Source organism: Gracilinanus agilis, chromosome 4, assembly GCF_016433145.1.
Source record: "Gracilinanus agilis isolate LMUSP501 chromosome 4, AgileGrace, whole genome shotgun sequence".
Classification (NCBI taxonomy): domain Eukaryota; kingdom Metazoa; phylum Chordata; class Mammalia; order Didelphimorphia; family Didelphidae; genus Gracilinanus; species Gracilinanus agilis.
The window spans coordinates 406415771-406439215 of NC_058133.1; the positions used below are offsets into that span (position 1 = coordinate 406415771).

The 23445-nt window shown below is 36.1% G+C and overlaps 1 protein-coding gene across 3 annotated transcripts in view; it reads right to left on the reverse strand.

The window, feature by feature from the left end:
- The window catches only part of EPM2A (EPM2A glucan phosphatase, laforin), a 185554-nt gene that overhangs the window by 110973 nt on the left and 51136 nt on the right, over positions 1-23445 (reverse strand). The gene's annotated exons all lie outside the window — the stretch shown is intronic.

Below are 23445 nucleotides of genomic sequence, written 5' to 3' on the forward strand. Positions count from 1 at the left end.
ATTTACTTATTTAACTCACCTTAACTGATATAAGGCAGCATGAGAGCTGAGAGATAAATTGGCAAAGTGGACAGAGAGAGGGCACAAGATTCTAGCAGCCTTGGGAGTCAAGTCCCTTCTTTTATATGCCCTGGGCAAATTCTTTAACTTCTGGTAGTGGCACTGTAAAACTATAAATGGAAAGGCAGCCACTGATCTATACTAGTAAAATGAGTTTGCTTCATGGGAATTCCACACAGCAATCATAGATCTAGATTTTTTTAAGTAACATTAATGTACAAATAATATTTCAGTAATATAAGCTAATTCTTTCTCAAATCAATTAAACATTTATTAAATATTTACTATGTGAAATTAAACTGAGTAGAATGTAACAGAATTAATTCTATGTTCTACAGCTATTGAAATTATTTCCTAGTTATTTGTCAGACTCTTAATTTCAAGATGACCTATTTCTCCATCTTTAATTGATAACTTCAAGCAGAATTTAGTATCCTATTTCTCTCCAAACAAGATTGTCCCTGTCCAAACTTCCAGTAGACTCAATATCTCTCAGCCAAATTACTAGTCATTTAAGTAAGAAAAATCTGTTAAATATACTGGTTTTCTCATCTACTGAATTCATTAAAAACAGTAAAAAAAAAAACATTGTTTGCTAAAGAAAATCTGTAGCAGGACTACAGAAGTTCAAACTATTTTCTTTTTTCTTTTGAAAATTACAGAATTATCTTTATGATTCAAGGCACCAAAGAAACTTATAGATTTTTAATTTTTTTTCAAATCTTTAAAAGATGTCAAATAATATAACAAAAAGCCATCTCCTAAGAGATAAGTGGTCAAAGGATAAAAGTGTTCAAAAGAAGAATCACAAACTAGGAACAACCATATGAAAAATTGCTTCAAATATCTAAAAACATGACAAATGCAAACTAAAATGATGATAGCTATAACAATAAAAATAATAATGATCACTATCATTTATGTCTGGCACTATGCTAAATGTTTTCAAACTGTAAATTCAACAGATGCTCACAACCATTCTGGGAGGTGCTATTATCATCCCCATTTTTTAAAACCCTTACCTTCTGTCTTAGTATCAATTCTAAGACAAAAGAATGGCAAGGTCTAGGCAATTGAGGTTAAATGATTTACCCATGGTCACATAGCTAGAAAATATCTGAGGTCAGATTTGAACCCAGGTCTTCCCAAATACATACTTAGCACTCGGCTCTATTCACTGAACTACCCAGCTCGTCCTATTATCATCTCCATTTTAGAGATGAGGAAACTGAGGCAAGAAGCACTTAAGTGACTTGACCAGGTTCACACAACTAAGAAATATTTGAAACTAGATTTTAACTCAGGTCTTCATGACCCCAGGTTCAATACCACCAAAATGCATAAGTTCCCTTCCAACAAAAGATAGAATTAATAAATAAGTGAGGAAAATCTCACTCATAAAGGCATGTGAAAAGAAGAAAAATAATACATTGTTCATGCAGCTATGCATAGGCCTGATCCATTTCAGGGAAGGAAAGTTATATTTAAACAAGAATAGTCATTGAACTATTTATATTCTTTGATCCAATTATCCTACTACTAGAGATGTACCTTTGAGATGGCCAAAGAAAGATACTCATAATATTCATAGTAGTATTTTTCTCAATAGCAAAAAAAAAAAAAACATAAAAGTGAATTTCCATCAATCACAGAACATCTAAACAAACTGCAATATGTTAATGTAATTTTTAAATTGTGTGGAAAAACAATGAAGATGGTGAGGAATTCAGAAAATCATAAGATTTACATGAATTAATACAGAGTAATGGTAACCAAAAAAAGTTTTTTTAAGCCATCAAAAGCCACCTGAACCCCCTGTATATATGGAAAGAGCTCAAAGCCTTAAAAAAAAACTTGGCTGGTGTTTATACATGTAAAAGGCAAGGAAGTGGTTAAGTTAAAGATTGACAATGACTTTGCCCTGGGATTTAGTTTTTGTGCTGGATTAAATTCATTTATATATAAACCATATTCAGTCCCAAAAAATACTGCAAAGACATCAGACCTCTATAGTTATCTGGAATTTCTGCCTCAGAATTACCCTGAAATGAATTTAAGAGCATAGGAGTCTCGATTTGGAAATAATCAAGAAGATAAAAAGTCTTTCTAAACTCTATAAACTGGAGAGTTGGGCTTCTGTGACCTGAAACTATACGTAACCCTAATTGTTATTCATGTCCAGCTCTTCATCACCCCATTAACCATACTATCCATGAGGTTTTCTTGGCAAAAATATTGGAGTGGTTTGCCATTTTCTTCTCCAGTAGATTAAAGCAAACAGAGTTTAAGTAACTAGGCCAATCCCACAGCTAGTAAGTGTCTGAAGCCATCTTTGAAGTCAAGTCTTCCTTCCTTCCTTCCTTCCTAACTCTAATCTCAGTGTTCTAGTCACTAAGGCACATGGCTATGTAGGCTCCAAGCCAATTTATATGAGCTCACTCAAGCAGTAATCACTAATGGGGAAAATTCCATGAAAGTATGTGAGGGAGAGAGGAGGTTACAGTTAATTCAAAAAATAGAATAGTGAGGGTAGTAGTGATCTGGGAGAAGTTCTGAGTTCCAAAAAAATGAGTGTCTGAGGCAAAGTCTTTCCTTGAGAAGAAAGTCCCATTCTAGTCAAGGCTATAAAAGAAGTAAAATATATAAAGTATTCCTGGAGAAAAAAAAAGAAAACCTGGGAAGAGTTATGTTTTTGTTTTGTTTTCCCTAATCTATCACAGGAAGTATGCCTAGGATTCTGCTTTTCTACCACCAAAAAAAAAATTTGTAGCTAGGAAAATCTATTGACTTTAAACTACAAGACTCACAGAAGAGCCCAATCATCTTCTGTTGAGAAAGAAATAATATCACAAATAAGGGATCACTGTGACATGCTGGCAATGATCAAGGAGGATCAAGCAGTGACCTTGGGACCAACACTGAACAGCAGCTTCATAAGATGAGTAGGGAAAATGCAAGGATTTTAAATAAAGACATTAATATAATTTTATATATTATATTTATACATAATATAAATGTTTATATAATCATATTAATATAATTAGTACATATATATCTTCAAAAAACAAGAAAATCTCATTGTTATACCAAAATTGATGCCAAGTTTTATGTTTCAGTGAGTTTGAAAATGGCAGTGCCACTAATTGTGTTATGGGAATTCTTTACTTCTTTTAGCTAATTTTTTATTATCTAAAACTCAAAAGTAGTTCTAGAAAATTTGGCTAACTAAAAGTCTATCTTCTCTTAATATTAACCTTACTTCACCAAAATCTGACTCATGAAATAAAGGGTGAATGGCACTCCTCAGATAGAAGCCAAAAGGAAGTCAAAATTATTTAGTTATGTATTAGCTCCCCTAGGTAATCACTGAAGGATGGATTCCCCTGATGCCAAATCTTCTTGATTATCTTGGTGATATGTAACTCTTCCCCTTAAATCAGTTTATTTGTGAAACCTCTAAATAAGTTTAATCTGTAACCTTAGTTTATCTATTGAACTCATCTGCTGTTTAATTAAGTTTGTCCAATTTTTATGACACTAAAGGACGTGTAGGATTATGGATCTATCTCCTCTTTAACTTTTATGGTCTAAGAGGAATGGACAAGATTACAATATATAAAGGAATTATGTCTCTGTCACTCAGAGGTAATTTTGCCTATAAAAAGGCTTGTGAGAATCCTAATAATTGTTCAAGTTTTCTCTGAGGCCTGAATTTATGTTTGAGTCTAATAATAAAACCTAGATTTTGCCTCTAAGTTTCTGCATTGTGGTAAATATAATTTGGCAGCAGGTACCAACCACATGAACTTAGAGAAAAGATATTTTAGGAATAGGAATAAGGAAATGACAAAGACAAGTATGGGTAGAGATATTATTGGGGGGAAAAAGTATGAGCTGGTTGTATGCAGTTAGATTTGAAGTAGCAGTCATTTAGGGGAGATGTTTTGTAGATAGTTGGAGATAAGGATTAGAACCCAAGTGAGTTACACTCAATTACCAACTATTCTTACTTCTGGAATCAAAACATTTCTCATCCGACTATTCTCTATTCCCACTGCCACAACAATCAGCTCATGCCCAACAAAGAGTATAGAAACTGGGCCCTCCTTGACTTAGATCTCTTCCCACTCTAATCCATATTGCTTTCTAGCTCCTCTATAATTTATCCTAACCCAGTCAATCCATCCAACCATATTTTACCGTCCCTCAGGAACTAAGTAAGCATCATGTCTCATGAAAGAAATTAAACACTCTAGCTATAACAAACTAACCAAGCTTCATCACTGCCCTCCCTAAAGAAAGCTCCCTTTTAGGAAAAGGACCAGAAAAAAAATAGGAAGAACTCTAAAAAAAATTTCACCTATCTCACCTGAATCTTAGAATTTATGAAAATTATACTCTATGGAAAATAAAAACCTAGAGATAAATTTAAATATAACAGATACTACATAAAAGTATGCAGTCAATCCCCCCCTGAGCCAAGTGTTTACCAACACTTACAACACTTTGTAAAACTTATCATTTACTTAACTTTTCTCTATAGTCCTATAAAAGTATAATAATAATAATAACCATTTCTAAACAGGTTACCTGCCAGTACACATATTTAAAACAAAATACAAATTCTATAATATAAATTATACACTTACCCACTGGCTAATGGATGTCTAAACTTATTCTATTGCAAAATGAAAAAATTATTAATACTGGTATCATGTGCTTTAAGTATAAAGAAAAATGAAGTATCTTATTTAAAAAATAAAAATTTAGGAATTCGATGACAGTGAAAATAGTGTCCAGCTGTCTCTGTAGGTTTATCTTCAATGCATGTGACAGAATACAGTCAATCAGTTTTGATGGAAGGTATTTGTTTTATGTGGGAGCAATGTATCCACGATGTCTTTTCTCCAATTTTTATAGTTGTTGGAATGGTTAACAGTACTTGAAATGGACCTTCCTAGGCCAGCTGAGTTGCCCCTGTACGCTGGAAGTTCTTTATATATACTCTGTCTCCTAGGTTTAGATCATGAAGGGAAAAGTCTATAGGTCCTGCTTGTACTACAGCTCCGGATTCTTGAAGTTTTCTTAATTTTATCTGTAAATCCTGTATATAGGAAGTACTAGAAGTATCTCCCACAAGTAGATGACAGTCTTCCTTCAGGATCCCAGGGAATCAGAATACAAACTCCACTTCCTCTGAGGTCTCCCAGGGTCAGTTACAACTTATCCCAACCACCATGGAGTCCATCTCAGAGAAAGCCACACTTCCTGCTTTCCCATTCCATTTAGAATTCTCTAGCCCTGGCTGCTAGGTCTCCTAAATAATAATTAAGTAATCTTCCTCACAACAAGTGTTAGATTACTTATCCTATCCTATCCTCTCTCTGATTTTCTTATTTTCCCTTCCTCTTCTCATTTGTAAATAAACTTCCATAAAAGTTATTTTGACTTGAGGTTATTCTTTAATTGAGGATTGATAATTATTCAATTCCCTGGCGACCAAACCTTTTAATATTCACCCAGCCAAAACTCCTTTTACCCCTTACACTGGAGGCACCAGTATCTAAGAGGCAATCATAATAAGTATTTTCAACTTTCAGGATTACATGAAGTTCATTATTATGTAGGGGAGAATAGACTGGGATAACTGGTGTTAAGATATCAGTGTCTGGGAAATCAAAAATTTCATTCTCTGATTCCAGAGTCCTTTCTACCCTTTCAGATCATCATAAAAGTCTTTTGCCATTTCTTGGGTTTCCTCTCACTAAGGGTGATTTATGCCCTGAGTATGGTGTGGACAAGTCCCATTTCAGATATATTGTTGTAAATTATCATTTGCCTCATTTGGATTAACATTTCTAAATATGTTTCTATTGTTGTTTTTATTCTTATAATTGTTATTATTTCTAAAGTTGTTATTCCTAGAGTTTCCATTATTTCTAAAATTTATGTTATTGAGTACCTGGTTCCAGTTTCTACAATTTAACATTACATGACCCCTTTTTCCACAGAAAAAAATAACACACTAGTGTTTGATTTGTGTATTCTTGCAAAAGGGCTATGGCCACTGCTCAAGTTGCCTTTTCTCTTTCAAATTCCTCCTTTAAACTTTTAATTTCTTTCCTTAATGCCTCTATTAAGTCACTGTTCTCCTCAGCTCAATAAGTCTATCCATAAATTGGGACAGATTTTCATTGGTGTTTTGTTTAAGATTTTCAAATTTTGTCCATTTACCAGGCCTATCAAAGCAAGCTCTCACCACAGTTCATAATGTCTCTCTAGCCTGGCATGGTCTTGTATAATCTTGCTCATTGTTGGGGTTCCATTTGGGGTCTTGCGGAGGCCAATGAACTGTTCTCCTTCCCTGAGCCTGATTGACAAAAGAGACAATTTTATTTTTCTCTCTTTCTGTCAAAAAAGCTTGGAGCAAATTTTTAATATCAATCCATCCGGGATCATATGTGCGAAAAATGCTCTCTAGCTTTTTAATGATCACAATTAGTTCATCCTCTAAAGAAAACATATTTTGCTTGAATCTCTCAATACTTGGGGGAGGGGGGTGAATGATGTATGATGCCTTAGCAAAATTACATCTCCACTCTTATTAAAGGTAGGTACTTCTTTTAAGGGAAAATAGGACCATAACTGAATTATTTTTGGTTTCTGCCTCTTGGCTTTGTGTTTGAGTTGCCATAGAGCAGGTAATGGGTGTAGGCAGAGAAATAGGTTGAGTGGGAGGAGTTTGGGTAAATTTAGAGGTAGTTAGAACAGGATGAGGAGTTGAGTTGGTTTGAGTATGAGCAGAAATGTGTGGAGGAGGACTGCACAAAGACTGAGTTGGTTCTAATGATGAGGGGAGTGTTGAAAGATAAATCTCTCTTCTTACTCTGAGAATTTTTCAAGCCTTTCTCAATGTTTTTTATATAAGCCTTAAGATCCCCTAAATTCTCCTCCAGCTTACTCTCAAAGTCACTCAAGTTATTTTCTAGTTCTTCAAGGTAAGCTTTTAGTTCAGCTTTGAGGTCAAACTATTATTCTATTTCTTCATGAGGAGGAAAAGACAAAATGCCAAGCCTCCTATCACTGTAAGAACAATTAGGAACAGGGCTATATAAAGCCACTGTGTAATAATATTCTGTTGGATAATGAGTCATTTTAGATAGACAAGAAACAGCATCACTATTTGAACTAGACTGCTTAGAATTGTTAATTTTGTTTGCAGTTCTACTTTCTTTCAGTAGATGGCACTGTTTAACATAAAAGAACAACAGCTGTAACAGAATTAACTGCTAGGAACTTGACTAAGGGATAGTTTCAGTAAAAAGTTAAGGGAAATGATCAGAAGGTTGTGGGTTCAAGGGCCCATCTGGGTCACCAATTAAATGTAAGGGTTAAAATAGGGGTTTTGACAAAATAAGAGAGTATCTTTTAATAATTTAAATTTTAATGAGAATATAGTAGAGTTGTAAATTAATATTATCCCTTTATGCCAGAGAAAAGAAAACTTCTAGCAGCTTTTAACAATTAACAATTTAGTTTACTACCTAAAATGCCTATATCTACCTATAACTGTCTATAACTGCCGCTAATAATTGCTGATGGAAAAAATCCAGCTGATCACCCTTCAGCTCAACTCACCAGGGAAAAAATATATAGAGAGATATATGCCAACCAACAAACCACACCACCAGCAACCAACCTCCAACAACCAACTCGCACCCAGCAGTCAACTTCCCCGCAACTGCCAGCCCCAACCAACTCATGCTGGCCCAGCAGGGGGCTCCCCAGTTCCTACTTCCTATCACTGTGGGCTAGTTAATCCCTACACATTTCTATGGTAAGAGGACCTCCAGGTCCCCTGTTAAATTTAAAAAGGAATAAAGAATTCCTTTTTACACATATATATGTATGTATACATATATATGTGTACATACACATATTTACAGGGCATTTAATAAATACATACATATTTACTTATTATATTTAATTTATTATATATATTTATTTATAAATATATTTGTTTGTTTATTTATTAAATGTCCTGTATATTTTTAAGCCAAGTATCTAAAAGCCTAAAGTGAAAAGGATAGGGACCAGACCTGTGATTTCATTCATACAGGGAACTCCCAAGTGAGAAAACTCCCTCTGACAATTCATATTCATATCTTCTCTGCAACTTAAGACCTAAAGAATTGTCTAGCATATGCATACTGAGAATTTAAGTGACTTATGCAGGGTCATACAGCAAGTATATAAGAGGAAAGAAAAGGACTCACATATCTCTGGCTTTGAGGCCAATCCTCTCTTTGTCCACCATGAAGCATTAACCTCTATAATATAAGCTAAACCCAGACCAAAATCTAGGTCTTTCAGGGGGCAATGCAGAAATCTTTGGCAGGCCTAAAAAGTTGTTTCTTAAGCAACTATAGTTACTAAGAGGACACTGTAAATAAAATATTTTTAATTATATACATGTACATATCTATATATATATATATATATTATTAAAGGGTTAGATCATTTCCAAGCATCATTCCATAATTGGCAGTATGATTTTTCATTGGTGTACTTGTTATATATACAAATTCTAAAGTTACCTTAAATGAAACTCTTTTCCCATTAAACATCCTTTTATAAGCAAAATGCTTATGTGTCTCAGACAAAACATATGACAGCAAGTCTAGATAATGATCTTAAAAACTTGTCCTGTCTACACAGTCATTCTGAATAATTGTTGGACTGTTGTTTTTGTGGTGAAGGTTAGTCTAAACCTATGTTTTCATCAATATTAAGAAAATTCCACCTTCCAAGATCAGTAATTCTTCTATATTTTATAAACTTAGAGAGCTGCCAAACACTGTGGTCAAATGACTTGTCATTGTAGTGCACCTGGTACAAGTTTGAGGCAAGATGTGAATCTAAGGATTTACTGATTCCAAGGCCAATTTCCTATCCATTTTACATGACACTAAAAAAATATTAAAAATATATTGCAAACTTTCCAAATGAACTGGGGAAAAAAACCAAAGTTGTGCAAATAAATGTTTTAACAACCAGCTTTCACTAAAGGGGAAAAAAGGTATGTTCTACATACTTTTAAATTTAATATGCATTATTAATAGTCTCCCAGTGATTTTCTTAAGTCTAAAAACTAATAAAACAAGAAATCAAATCCTGATTTAAAGTATTTGCTATTTTCCATGGAATTGATGCTCACAATGAAAATTTAACACTTTCTCAAGAGCCACTACCACCAAAAAATATCATTTGTCAGAGATAGTCTTTGTTAAACTTAATTGGACTTATCCCCTAAAGAGTTCAATTATATTTATAATACTTGTTTCTATCATGTGTAAAAAATCCAAATTAATAAATCAACTTCTGATTATAGAGGGGCATCTTACTTGGTTATTGACTGGATTAGATGACCTCTTGAGGACCCTTCCAACTTAGATATTTTCTGTTTCACCATGATTCACTCCTGAATTTGGGGGCTGTTGTAATGAAATCAAGGAAAGTGGGAAGTGACAGGCAGAGGCAGAGAGAAAGGATTCCAGAACTCTGGAGTCAATGACTTTCTGAAGAAGTCAGTTAGTCCCTGGACTTATTCTCACTTTAGAGAATCTGGTTTTCTCTCTGGATACCCTGTCTGAGTGGATCATCCATCAAGCTTTCACTGGCCAGGAAGAGGTTGACTTTTGGTGAGACACACAGGTGGACTGTGTAGTCAAGACCCTTACTCCCTCTCCTTCGGATTTATGTTGCTGAGACCCTACTGGACTCCTGACAGACCCTGAAGGACAACAGCCCTGAGATCTCTCTACAAACCCAGTGGACCTGTTAACCTTCCAGCTTTTCCCTTACTCTTAACTACTATCAAAGGGGGCGATTCTGGTTAGGTTAAAGTATAGGTAACTGGGTAAATTTAGGTAAAGATCAGAACAGAAATCTGTTGGACCTTGGTGGTTTTATAGGAAATTTATAGATAGACTTATGATAGTGAGCAAAAGACAGACCAAACAAAAACCTTGGCTGAGTCTGTGAACATTCTAAACCCAGAATTTTCAGAGAGGTTTGTCCCCAGAGACTGGGAAGTGACAGTTTTTTGCCTGGGAGAGTGTTGGAGGCTGTGGCATCTATTCAACTAAGCCTGTGAACTTTTTGGGGATCTCAATAGAGGAGTCTGGTCTACAATCAAGATCTAGGTAGAGTTGGGTGCTTTTCCTGTTGTCGGTGGATGACAACAGAAAGCCCTATACTCCCTAGCTTTTTGGATTATCTTGCTGTGTCCTGAAGTGTTCCTGTGTCCTAATTTCATCTGGATATCATCCTGGGACATGCTGAGTGAGATTCCCAAATCCCCTTTGTCTCTACAGCCTGACCAGAGATGGCTGTCTGTAGATAGAGCAGTGTAGCAAATTCCCCAACCAACATTCCTTTGACAGTTGGTCATAGACTTGAGATTTAACTAACTCTTCCCCTCTTTATCTGTCCTAGTTAAAACATTAAACAACCCTTTTACAAAACTTTCCTGGTAGTCTCCTTCCCATTCTTCAAGAACCCACTTAGTTTAAACTGTTTCCCTGGCTATATTGATTTGTTACTGTTTGTTTCCCCAGCTAAGTTATATTGTGCTACCTCTCCCTAATCACCTGTGTAGCTATACTTGTGTTTCTTTTCTCATTCCCTATCTATTTCCCCATTCCCCTAAAGTTACTGTATCAGTTACCATTATTCTTTCAGTGGGAGGAATCTAGTTATAACCCAGTCAGATCATCCCATTCCTTTCCCTTTACCTGCCCAATTTATAACAAACCCTGTTACTCTTACCTTGTCAGTCTCTCCCTGAATACTTTCCCAGATCTATAGGATTTTAAGTTACTGGCCCAAGGACTATCAAGAACCTAGAAATCATCTAACTCCTTTTAATCACTATACCACCAACCCACTAATATTTATTTAGCCACCCACTTTTTATTTTTTCAGGGCCCAGACTATATCTTGTATAAGTACCTTATTAGCATTTATAAATAAAAGCATAAATGACACTGTCTCTGTGGGTTAGCAGAGTGCTGGCAAATGTTTAATAACCAGCTTGCTAGAAGAAAAAAAGAGCATATACCCATGACCCGATTTTAAGTTTAATCTGCATTATTAACATTTTCTCAATCACTTTCTTACATCTAGACAATCAAAAACACAATAAATTAAACTCTAATGTATGGCCTTTGCTAATTTCCCCAGGTGTAAATGCTTGCATTGAAAATTGAAAATTGCTCAGTCCCTTAGAGGAGTTGAGCTGGCTCACATGCCTATAGGCCAAACTTTTCTTCATTACTAAGAGGGGGAAAAATTTTTCTTAGTTCAACAGGTTTCCTGGATTATCAACAATTTATTTCCTCACTATTTATTTTGAATGTATTTATATATGTACATAGACTTCTCCATTATGATATATGCTCCCCTGGCCAGAGATTGTTAATATTTACTTCTCTTTCCCCAAACCACCACATGGTGCCTGGTATCTAATAGATGGATAATAAATGCTTACTGACTAATATTTGTTATAATAAAAGACACTACTCCTATCTATTAGATGTAGATGTAGATGAAGTATAGAGAGAGGATAGGATGACACCTCTCTCCTTTATAACAGTTGCCCAGGCAGGATCCTTTAGGTCAGTGGATGATATCCCTTCAGGACCCACCTGGGGTTAACTGATATTATTTAGTGGGCTCTTTAGCTGGGTAACGTTGGAATCTGACTGCGTCTCTCCCTTCCCAAAGAAGCTTTGAATAACCACTTCAGGAAGGTACTTTTAAACTTTGGTTGTATTTAACAAAGGAGGATAATGGGTTTGGATGGAGGTATTGGGAGACCCCAATTTAAAATGATACTGATGAATCTCTAAACTGTAGGCAAGTGAATGAATTAAGATTAGCTTCTCTCTGGTACAGCCTGGCCAGAGCCACACCAGAGTAGGCAAACTGCTGTAAGATCTTCTTCTTCACTAGATGATAAGCCTAACCAGTTGAGATATCCACCCTTCACCCTCTTCTTCTTCTCCTGCCCACTTCCCAGATCCCTCCCGGGCCCTGGGACACCTAGATAACTAAGATGATTGACTTCCTAATATCTAGGGGCAGTAGAATCAGAGATGGAGGTCTGGGTACAGGTTGTTAATGGCATAGGAACAAACAGGAGGAGCTTGCAGGGTTGAGTTTGCAAGTCTCAAACCCACAAAGACCAGGATCCAGTGATCTCCAGTCTCAGGGAAAAGCAAGAACCAAGAACCAAGAACCAAGAACCTCTGCCAGGGCTACCAGGGTGGTTTTATACACCACCCTGAGCCAACTGCCCTCTCCTGTCCACATGCCTCTCTGGGAACATTCCAACATCCAATTGATCCACCTGTCAATCACAGTGTGAACTCCTAGCTCCCAGAGATTCAATATAACATATTACAGCTCTAACCTTTATATTTGGTTACAATAATATATTCATAAAAGCAATTGTGAGTGAAGTTAAGGTAAAAGTAAATTCCTATATGTGAAACAACATAGAAAAAGAGACAGTCCCACCCTAGCTTCATGTTGTACTTAGGACTACAGTGGCAAGACACAGTCATTAAAATGAAAGCAAGATGGGGCAGCTTGGTGGTTCAGTGGATTGAGAGCCAGGCCTAGAGACAGGAGGTCCTAGGTTCAAATCTGGCCTCAGACACTTCCTAGCTGTATGACTCTGGGCAAGTCACTTAACCCCATTGCCTAGCCCTTACTGCTCTTCTGCCTTGGAGTCAATACACAGTATTGACTCCAAGATAGAAGGTAAGGGTTTTTAAAAATAAAAAATAAAATAAAATAAAATGTAAGCAAGAACTGTTTCATTCCTTTTATATATAACTCCAGTGTCAAGCACAAGGTCTAAAACCTAGTATATTCTTAACAAATGTTTGTAATTTGCTTGCAAAGTTGGGCTTGGGCCTGGTAAACCTGGATATGAATTAACTCCAAAAGTTCCTTTAAGTTGAATCTACGGGTAAAATTGACTGCCAGTTCCTGCCTGTACTGTTGTTTGAAGATATGCTGAGAATGCCTAAAACTACTGAAAACAGTGAGGGCTATTTCTAAATGTTAGTCTGATGTAAGATTTAATTGGATTTATTCCCTGAAGAGTTCAATTACATTTCAATTCTGGTTTCTGGCACATGAAAGAAAAAAAATCAAAAATTAAGAAATCAACCTCGGAGTTAAGCAGTGAATACACCTTCATCTGACATCCCATCCTAAACTACTGAGGCAAAGAAAGGTGGAAAAAGTGATACCATTGTTTCAACATCCTTTACATTTTAATACTCCAGAGTAATATTCTTTCCAAAGCTTTCAATTTGTACATTCAACATTCAGAGCATCAAAAGTTATGTATAGTACATATGCTATTATCAGAAAAAAGACCTGACACAAGGAAAATCACATGCTAGTATAGTACAAATAAGCCCAAATCCGAAATACAAAGCCTAAGTAAATAGCCAGAGCTTTATGCCTGTTTTTGCTCAGAATCAGATTCCAAAGAAATCTGAGCAGTAAATAAAGACATCAGTGTCCAGAGTGTGGGGACAAAACATGCAATGAAATCCTTCTCTGGCAATCAAGAGGAAATACAAAGTGAATTCCAAACATATCTTTTGGCCCAGATCTATTATTTCACTGAAGCAGGTATTCTGAGAGAAGAAATTCTCTCCACCAAAACAAACTATAAATTTCTCTGAAAACTAGAAGTTATTTAAGATGGTGAGAGCTGAATGGCTTGCCCTGGGTCATGTAGCTAGTATGGGTCAAAGCTGGGGTATGAACTGAGAGACCAAGGCTGGCTCTCCATCCGACATGCTGCATCTCAATACCAAACAATAGGATAATGGTCGCCATGAACTAGACAGATCTATGATTTGATCAGTGTAGAAAGTTGCCTGGAAAGAATTTCTTCTACCAATACTGGCTGACACATTTTTGGGCAACTTAAAGAACCTTAGAAACATGCCTAAAGCACTGAGACTAAGAGAATGGTCCAGGGTCCTAGAGCCAATAAGTGTCAAAGGAGAGATCTGAATCCAGATATTCTAACACTCTATCCATTATTATGTCACTAGGAAACATATCAGCTCAAAATAACTCAATCAAAACAGTAGAGTGGTCAGGATCCCAGATGCTTTTGATAAAAAGTAACCTAAAGGAAGCATCTAGATGGCTCAATGGATTGAGAACCAGGATTAGAGACAGAAGGGCCTGAGTTCAAATTTGGCCTCAGATACTTCCTAGCTATATGATCCTGGGCAAGTCACTTACCTATTACCTAGCCCTTATTGCTCTTCTGTCTTAGAACCAATACACAATATTGGTTCTAGGATGGAAACTAAGGGTATTTTTTTAAAAGTAACCTATATAAGAACATATGGGGAAAAAACATGAAAATAGAATATGAGATTTAACATTATAGTTGACATAAGAATGTTGAGTGAAAAAGGGATGTGGATTGTATGTCAAAATAAGGAAAGTATTTTATTTTATATATACACAAACACAAAATCAGAAAGAAGAGATTCTCCTTCACTGACCCTGGAACATGTAAGATCTAGGTTCAAGGCCTACCTCTGATGCATACTAACTTTATGACCTTGGGGAAGTTACTTAATCACTTATTAACCCATACAAATGTCTAAGACTACAAATTACAGATGAATTACAGTGAAGAAAGATTCCAGGCTAGGAAGTCCCTACACTGAGGCATCATAGATCCAGATTTTTAAGAAAGGAGGGGAAAAGTGTTAGAAGTAATGAATGATATCCTGGTATGGGATAATGTGTGTGTGTATATATATATATATATATATAAACCACTACACCTGCTATTTAAGCCTTTCATCCAGTGCCACCCAATCCCATACATATAAGCATCAAGGTACTAAAGTGGTTACTAAATGGTGTTACCTGAAGTGGGACAAGGGCAAATGAAGCACATCGCGGTCAAGGTCATCTTGAGAAGCACGCTGGTCTGAAAGCATCCTAGTAGAAGGCAAGAGAGGCTATCACCCTAAGTTGTTATCCCAGACCTGCCATTTGGTATCTGTGGGCTCTCAGACAGTCGGGCAGTTCATTTAACCTCAGTTTCCTCATATGGAAAATGAAGATGTTGGACTAATTGATCTCTGAGGTTCTTTTCATTACTTGTATTCCCAAGTGCTGGAGGCCCCAAAGTCCCAAGAGTCCCAAATCAATATCAGAGGCACAAATGAGCAAGTCAAGGTATCTTACACTTGCTAAATACCCCAACACCCTAAGGTGTTACAAACTGGAAGTCACTAATAGCAGGTTGATGACAGAAAGTTACATTTAGATATAAAGGTGGGGCTATCTTAGCAGATAGATGTTCTGAGAAGAAACATCCATCTCTAATGAATGGCAAAACTTTAATTTACAGATAGTCATGTTGCTTTAAAAACTGAACTTTAAATGACTATTCATGTAAAACTTTGGAGAAGTTCTATTGGGCAAAGTTCCCAAAGGAAATCAGCCAATTCTAGCACAAGAATCCTGGAGAGAGACTACCCAATACCACCACAGTTTTAGACTGCAGAAAGTATTAAAAATCACCATTTCATATCTGAAAGAAGAGAGAAAAGGAAAGAAGCCTGAACTAGGCTAACAATTATTATAAGAGTTCCCACTTATGTAAGACATGGTACTTACAAAGAAACCTGTATATTTCATTTGATCACCCCAGCAGTCCTGTGAGGGTAAGAGCAAGAAATAGACAACAGTCTCAAGAGAAAAGAAAAATTCAATAATTTCTTTCCTTAGAAAGCTTACTGAAAAACTAATTATGCTATGCCTCAAAAGGATAGGAACTGGTTCTGTGATTTCAATGATTTAAAGAATACCTTGTGAGAAAATTCCTTTTAGGAATACAGGTAGGCACCTTCTCTTCAAGAGAATAGATTCAGAAAAGTTGTCTAGAACAACGGGGAGATTAAGTGTCTTAACCAGCATCCCAGAGCCAGTATGGTCAGAGGACATACTTTAGGTGTGTGTGTGTGTGTGTGAAATATTTTTTAATTTAAAGCAACCAACAAGAATTTATCAAGTGTTTAGAATGTGTCAATCATTGTTTTCTTCAGGTCTCACCCTTAGGATTTTTCTGAAGATATGACTCAAACATAAAACAAATGGAGAAAAGGCACCATTTTAACAAGCACGTAATTTTGTGGAAGAAAAAATATTATAGGACCTTACTGAATGGTCAATTGGGGCAAAAGAGTCAGGAAAAACTTCCTTGAGAAGGTGGTGCTAGTCCTGGTAATGATGTTGATAAGAATGGCAAGTAGAGAGGACAATAATGAATGAATGACCAGATTTCAAGTTTGCTAATAGAATGCTACAGAAGCACAAATAAACTGACTTCATTGGATGATACATCATGAAATAGTCCATTAGGGTTTATATGAATTCCTGGACAATCATGATCACTATTTTAAATAATTTATACAATGCTTTAAATTTTGCAGAGGACTTCATATATATTCTCTCATTTGAGCCTCACGAAGATTCCTATGAGGGAGGTATTAAAGGTATATATTACCCCACTTAACAGATGAGGCAACTAAGGCTTAGAAAATTTACGTGACTTGTGTCTATGGTTCACACATTTAATAAATGTCAAAGGAGGGACACACACCTACTAGAAAGGAAAGGCAGAATGGCTTAGTGGAGAGAAGGTCAGTATTGAAATTAGAAAGAGTTGGTTCAAATCCTTGCTCTGATATAAAAGCTGTGTGACCATGAAAAATCATTATTCACTGACCTAGGCAACTCTAAAATATAAATTACTACTAAAATAGTGAGTTTTCCCAGTAAAAAAAACAAAATTTTAATTAAAAAAAGATATCCACATTATGAAATCAGACCAAAATAAAAAATTTAACCAAAATAATTTACACTTAGAAAGTACTTTAAAATATTATCTTTCTTAATTCTCACAACCTTTGTGAGTTATTTTCAAGTATTATATTCCCCATTTTACAAATGAAGAAACTGAGATTCAGAGAGATTATATCTTTCCCAAGGTCTTTTAAATGACTTAGCATGTCATGTAGTAAATAATGGAGGCAGGACTCCTTTCTCAACTGAGATTCCACTATCTCAGAAAAAGAAGATATCAGGACATCCTGCTGACCAGAAAATCATTTTAAAAGGGAAGGCACAAAAGAAATTAAATTGAAAAAAACAGAATGAATTTAATTAATTAGGTCTTGATGAATACACATGCATTTCAAAACAGGATAAAACTCAAAAGATTAAAAATTCTCTTGTAGAATCATTATAAAAATCCAGGATTTTTTTTCAAGTGTGATTATTTTTATGATTAGTCTATGAACTACACTGCTAGGTGGTGATATTAGCAGGCAATTAAATTTCAAGTTACATTCAGATGACAACCAAATATGCCTATTAATTATACTGGATACTATCATTGACATCTCTTATTACATCTTTTAAAAAAAGTCAAGTTCAATCTTAGATTGCTCATAATAGACTTGCCTCAAACCAACCAAGAATTGAATTGCTATTGATTGGTTCAATATGGTGGGATTTTTTTTTTAAGAAAGATCTCTCCCCTGAATTTAGGTGAGTCAAAAATTTTGGTAGCTTATTTTACCAAGATTCTTGAAGTCGCATTAAAGATTCAACATTTTAATATGTCAGCATATTTGTTATTTTTGAAAATGCAACTTTTTTCATAATTGGCAGATGGTGTTAGACAAAAATATTCTATTTCTATATCTTGCAGGGTTTTGCATCAAATGTAGTAAGTGTACTCTTAATTACTCTAATAATTTTGAATATTGGTCCCTCTATTGTTGTTATGCTGTCTCTTTAGTTGACAATTCATGCCTTCTTCCAATGAGTAAAGTGACTAACCATGTTTGACTTGAACAGATTCTTTAGTCATAAATGGACATATATTGATCATGTTTCATTATATAAATTAAGTGCACATGTGCCCTATATTTAATATAGGATATCATGGTATATCACAGATCTTGATGAACTTAGAGGTGATCTAGGCCAATCACCTAATTTTAAAGATCTAGAGTGTAAGGGACCACAGAGTTCATCTCTTTTGACCCTCTAATTGTAAAAATGAGGAAACAGAAGAACAAAAAAGCTAAGTGACTTGCATGTATCTAATATCTAAAGTCAGACCTTGGGATACTTTCCCAGTACGCCACAATGACCCTCTACATCATTCATACTGGCCCAATGCTTTTCAGTCGTAGTGTATTATTGCATTTCACCTAGAACAATGTCCTTCTCACTTTAAATGTTCCCACATGACTAACAATATGGCAGAAAAGATATAGTGAGAAAAGTTTTGAATCAAATAACACCAGTTCAATATTGAATGTAATTCCTAGTAGTAGAAGCCTGGCAAATCCCCAAAAGACAGCTAGAGGGTTAGACCTATAGTCACGAGGACTTGAGTTAAAATCCAGCCTCAAACAATTTCCAGCTGTGTGAACCTTTTAATTTAGAAAATAACTCAGCTACAATCAGGACACCAAGGAAAAGTAGAGCCCATGAATCTAAAAGAGGTATCAACAACAATGAGAGCTATTGTATATTGCCCCTAAACAAAAATAGTACGAGAACTGTCCAACTTTTCAGCATACCTTCTTTCTAACACTCATAGAAATTGGCTATAAAAATCTTAGACTCTCTTCTTCCTACTTCCTTTCTCTGTAAAAATATAAGCCAAAAATTCTTGGACCCATGTTGGTATTCTGAAGAAGCCTATGTATCTCTTCTTAGAATCAAGTTTTTAAGTGCATAAAATAAAATGCATAAGATTACAATTATATTTTAAAATGTAATTTTTTCCCAAGCAAATTTACAAAACTCATGAAATCTATCCTTAATCAACCTCTAATATAAATAGTTGTCAGAGTAGCCTGGATTATTTACACTTGTTGAAGGTTAACTACCTGCTAGACAAAGCTCAAAGCATGTGAATGTAACAGTTCTTCAGAAAAAGCTTGGACCACCTGCCTAGTGAGGGGGCCTAAGCGATGTAAAATTATGAGAGTTGTATTTCTTCCTAGCTCAGGAAGTGAGGAAGAAAATAAGAGAGAAAGTCTGGAAGGCAGAGTTTTCAGCTAAGGCAGGACAAAATTGAGAGTCAGAGAAAGAAGGATGAAGAACCACATACTACCCAATCATTCCCTATTATTCCCCCATAATACCCCTGCCAAGGATCATTTGGAACAGTACCAAGGTACTGTTGACAGTGACGGTTCTTTCCTTCAAGTCTACATTTCCATGATAGCTAAGGTAGCAGATTGGGTAGGTAGGTGGTACAGTGGACAGAGTTCTAGACCTGGACTTAGAAGGACCTGAGTTCAAATCAAGATTCAGACACTAACTGGGAAAGTCACATAAGTTCCTTCAGCCTTGGTTTACTCATCTGTAAAATGGAGATAACAATAATGCCTACCTTCTTGGGCTTGTTGTGAGGATCCAATGAGATATTTGTAAAGAGCTGTGAAAACTTATAGTCTTATAGAATTGCTAGCTATCATCATCATCTAAATCTTCTTTATCATCATCATCACTGGCACCTGCTCAGTAAGGAGGCTGGGCTTGGGATTCTCATCCCCTTCATCTGCCTTACTTCAGCTACATGTAATTGGTTCCTGCTTCTAAGGGTACTCTTTTATTCTATTTAAGAATGTATGTGAATGATCTAATCCTATTTCTCATTATACCTGTAGTTGACCCTGTCCTCCCATTTCTTCTGTATTACTGTGTCCCTTTATCAGGGGCTTTGGACAACTCTGTGAGTCACACAGAAGTGGATGGCTTTTCCTAACAGAAGCTGGGAATAAGATCCCCAACACCTCATTCCAATGTTAGGGAGTTTTCACTTGCTAAGATAATCAGGGCAATGGATAGAGTTCCAGGCTTGGCATCAGGAAGGCTCCTCTTCCAGAGTTCAGATCTGGTCTCAGACACTTTACTAGCTGTATGACTGGGAAAAAACACTTAATCTTGTTTGCTTCAGTTTCCTCATCTGGAAGAATGAGCTGGAGGAGGAAATGGCCAACCACTCTAGTATCTTTGCCAAGAAAACTCAAATAGGGTCACAAAGAGTAGGACATGACTGAAAAACAACTGAACAACAACAAATTGGATGAAAAGCCTAAACCTGTTGTGACCCCTAGTGGTTACATCAACATAAAAGGCCCTACAATTTGGAGTGAGCCAGGAATCACAATACAGAATTTGAAAGTTGGAAGGAAGCCCAGCAACAATCTAAAATAACGTATACATGGATATAATCCCCATTTTAACACACCTAATGAAAGGTCATCCAAACCTCTGCCTTATTGCCTCTAGTGAGAAAGAACTCACCACTTCTGAAGGCAGTGCATTCCATTTCTGAATATCTCTAATTCCCAGAGTTAATTTTTTCCATTTTCAAGCCTAAATTTTCTTTTTTATAATTTCCACCCATTTCTTCAAGTTTTTCTCCTTGAAACCAAACATAATAAACCTAATCTCTTTCTCTCTGGCAGATCATGATGTCAACTTATCAATGTCCTTCTTAAACTGTGGCATCAAAAATATAAGAGATACTCAATGAGAACAGAGTATAAAGAATATCTATCTCTCTCTCTCTCTCTCTCTCTCTCTCTCTCTCTCTCTCTCTCTCTGTCTGTCTGTCTGTCTGTCTGTCTCTCTCTCAGTTAAGGGGAATTACTTTGCTTCCCATAGGAGTGACCTTTGGCTCTGTATTGTCTATTATATAGCATCTTCTGCATATAATTTCTTCTGATTTCTGTTTTGCTATTGACTTGGATAAATAGGTTTCTTTGCTTCTTGCTGTGTCTGTTCATTAAGGGTAGCTAAGTGATGCAGGAGGAGATAGAGTGCAGGGCCAAGAGTCAGCAAGACTCATCTTCCTGAGTTCAAATCTGGCCTCAAGCATGTATTAGCAATGTAACCTTAAGTAAGTCACTTAACTCTGGTTGACTCAATTTCCTCATCTATAAAATTATTTGGCAACCTGCTTCAATATCATTGCCAAGATCCAAATAGAGTCATGAAGAGTCAGACATGACCGAAATGACTGAATGACAACAACACTGTGTGATCTATGCAGAACTGGTATTTGGTGGGAAGGGAGTCAAACCTTGCATATAAAGCTTGGGTCCTGCTTTCCCCATTAATGAATAGTACATGAGATGTTTAGCTTCAACCTGAAAATCTCATACTTAGACTAGTAATATTTATGGGAGCAGACAGGTACTAGCCCAGTGCCCCCCTTTGTGAAGAGAGCAGAGTGGACAAGTTTCTGATGCTAAGCTCCTGTTTCCTGCCCTGACTGGAATTAAAATGCCCCTTGAAGAAGGCCTGGGGAAGAAGAAGCTAGAGATGTCTCTCCTGCCTCCCTTCAAGTCATATAATGACACCCCCATGCCACATGTCAGAGAGAGCCTTATTACACACACATCTTATATACTTTATTTTTGTCTATAACTTATTTCCTTCCAAATGTAAGGTTCTTGAAGACTAGGACTCTCATTTTTATCTTGGTCTCCCCAGGGTTTAAAGGCACAGAACAAGAGTTTAATAAATGTTTATTAAGTTGAAATGAATTAAAATGAACTCATTTTCTTAAAATTCCATCTCTCCTTGTGCCCTAACTTACACATGTCCACTCATCCTTAGATTTCAAATGATTTTTAGGAATTGCCAGAAAAATGGAAAACAAGTTCTAATGTGATGTTTCTAATTCAGTAAATCCCCTAGTTAGCTGCCAAGGATTACTAGGAATAGTCTTGGAGTCCAAAGTTGGGTGTGACTTGTACAATCTCTTCCCAGTAATATGTCATTTTCTTCCTCTCTTTTGAGTCTCCTGACATAAATCCCACATCTTTCTCTATAATATACTTTTACTCTGCCTGACTAGATAGCACAATTTATTTCATCATCATCCCTCCTTTTTAACTAATTCTGCCCTCAGACTCATTTAAATGAGATCATAGTCGTTTTGTCAATAAGTGAAACAAAGGAAAGGTAGCATTAGTATTAAATCCTTTCCTCAATATTATAATATGGTCCTTCCAAAATATTTTCCCCTTATTTTATAAGAAGGGTTCTCAATGAAGGATTGCCATAAAAAAGAATCATATAGGATGAAAAAACAGGAGTGAGTTGTGATCAGCACTTGTGGAGAGAATATCCACACCACAAAGATCTTAGATCCATCACAAAATCTTGGAGCTGAACGGGACCTTAGAGTTTCATCATTCCACCCAATGTAAGAATCTCCTCTTCAATATCCCAGGCAGGCTATGTCTTTCAACCTTTATGTGAACATTTCTAGTGATGGAGTGTTCACTGCTCCTAAAGGTAGGTCATTTCAGTGCTAGACATTATTAAATATTATGAAGTGATTCCTCACAATAAACCAAAAGTTGATCTCCCTAGTTAATGCTACCAACAGTCCTATTTCTGATTTTTGGAGCACTATAGAATGTGTTTACTCTAAAATATTGCCTTAAAATATACAAAGATAACAGTCATATTACTCCTGAGTTTCCTCATATCTCTGTATGCACTCTCTCGTCTATTAGTGGATCTAAGTATGGGACCTAGGACCTAGAACTGGACATACTACTCATACCACTTGGTTTAACCAACATGAGGTGCATTGGATTTACATATTTTAATCTAGATGCTATATTTGTCCTAATAAAACATAACATTGCTTTAGTATTTCATCTCATACTATTGACTCATTAAGCTTTTGGTACAACTAAAACATTCAAGTATTTTTCACATGAATTATAGTCAAGATTCATATTGCTTTTCCTTATCATGGATATTTGTCCCTGTTAGTTGGAAAGGAAATGAGGATAATTTGACAGTGAAATTTGTCATTCCCACAGTGAGCTGTGGAAACCTTCAGAGAAATTGCTGAATATTTGAGAAGCACTGCTCCAATGACTTGATAAACAGATTAAGAGTCAGGATAGTGTACACTCATTTTCTGACTGATTTCTTATGTGGTTATAGGCATGTCTCGGTACCTTGACTTCTCCCTTCATAAAAATGGACATAATACTATAACCAACTGAGGAACAGTTCCTATGATCTTCTAAGAAATACCTGTGGAAAAAGAAAGACAGGGATTTCTATATGCTCTCCATAGCACATTATTATTAGTATTGTCATTATCATCATGACTGGCAGTTTCCCTGATGGATAGAGGGCTGGAGTTGGACACAAGAAGGCCTAAACTTGAATCTACTGGCTGTGTGGCCCTGG